General features: G+C 38.1%; 1 protein-coding gene across 1 annotated transcript in view; it reads right to left on the bottom strand.

The window, feature by feature from the left end:
* The window catches only part of ncam2 (neural cell adhesion molecule 2), a gene marked incomplete in the record, with an annotated part of 567,846 nt that overhangs the window by 325,239 nt on the left and 240,875 nt on the right, over nt 1–1,732 (bottom strand).

The following is a 1,732-nucleotide window of genomic DNA, read 5'->3' as shown; positions in this document are numbered from 1 at the left end:
TAGACCTGTTGGCAACAAAAGGTGAAAAACAATGAGGATTTTCGTTTAGGTTATTTTAATATTCGTATTCAATTATTGCGGGGCAGAAAAAAGTCAAGACTGAAGAGAGGTGCTGTTTTTGAATGATCACTTCTTTAATCACATCTTTTAAGAAAGATTATGTGWTTTTTGTACAAACATGAATTAGTCCAATGACCAATACACTTTAATAATCAATCAGKTCAAGCAAGTCCAAGGCAAGGCACAAGCTAGCATGTCGATCAAGAGTCCATTTCCACTGTTGATAAAAAATGTTAAGATTACTAAATTTACTCAAATTTGAAAATGTTCAAATTTATGTTTTTTGGTGTACAGTATTTACAGTTTCAGCAAAATTACAGGGATTACCACAAACTACCAGTAGTTATAGGTTAAATGAAAAAAATCCTCAAAAGACTGAGTCTGCAAACTGTGAAACACAACTTTGTGTCACTTTACTGTTCGTCAATGAGAGCAGAGTTTGCAGGTTCGGCTARAATATGTGGAGGCCTTAAGCTGAGGAAGATCAGGTTCAGTGTGTTCTTTAGCCAAACTCTGTTAAAAGAGTTAGGGATAGAACAATGAAGAGGATTTGATTGTTGGGCTTGTTGGACATTCAGTTAGATTGGTCARTTTGCTTGTKTATGTCAGATACTCAAACAATTCAGTACCTTGTAARCTTGTACAACTGTTTGTTTTTTCTGTAACATCATGGCGGTACTTCGAGAGCTTAGTATTCTCTGAGATTGCACGATTTATAGAAGGTTTGGGAAGTATTGCTCTTAACAAGTTTGATCCTTTACAAATAACGTTAACTTTCCTTCAAAAATCAAAAGCTACATTTTAGCATTTGTGCCAATAATGCAAGAATTCATTACTTTTTTAGAACATTCTCCRCAGCAGAAGCTGACCTGCTCCAGCAGTCTATCTGTATGTAAACCCTAAAGTGTCTCAGGCGAGTCACGTTGGCTAACCAGCACAAYTATACCCTCCTGTTCAGACTTGAATGTTAATATTGTCTGTAAACATTTGTCGACAATCATACTGAGCATTACGGCAGCCGGTACAACCTTCCTAGATATCAGCAGAACACAGTGTCTCTGTGAAGGATTAATTTTTAATAATATCCCCCCACATTCAATAACAAATTTTGCACACACCTATGCACAATTCTAGTTCAGTATTAAAGCTGAAGCTTGCTTGATGTCGTTTTACATTAATGTGAAGGAGGCAGCTGATTTAGGTTTACGTTGAAATTGCACCAACATTTTTCCCCCTTACAGCCTGTCTGTCACTGTTTGTTGTCCCAGAGACACTCGGTGAAAACTGCTCACTGCTGATGAAAGCACTTTCTGAGAGAAAAAAGGTGTCTGCTGTGCTGTTATCCATTTTTGTTTATAGACAGGAGAGTTAATAGCAGCTAATGAGAGAACAGTTCAGCTGCTGTGCTGTTTGCAGACGTTGGCTGTGTGACACCTAATAAAAAYTGCAGAGGACACGGAGGTGTTGGGTGCAGATGATGGGGTGTGAAGTGTGAAATGGACAGCTCTATATACAAAATGCACCCAACTGTGCCGTCAGGATGCAGCGCTTTAGTGTTGAGTGTTGATGGCTGACTAATAAAAAGAGAACATTACATGTTTCAGAAAAAATGTCAGTGAAGAGAAAGTGACCATGTGTCCCTATTATCAGCCTGAAGTACAACCTGTATGAA

Source organism: Austrofundulus limnaeus, unplaced genomic scaffold (genome assembly GCF_001266775.1).
Source record: "Austrofundulus limnaeus strain Quisiro unplaced genomic scaffold, Austrofundulus_limnaeus-1.0 Scaffold170, whole genome shotgun sequence".
Classification (NCBI taxonomy): domain Eukaryota; kingdom Metazoa; phylum Chordata; class Actinopteri; order Cyprinodontiformes; family Rivulidae; genus Austrofundulus; species Austrofundulus limnaeus.
The sequence above is the reverse complement of the archived record's forward strand: the minus strand, read 5'-3'. Positions and strand labels throughout refer to the sequence as shown.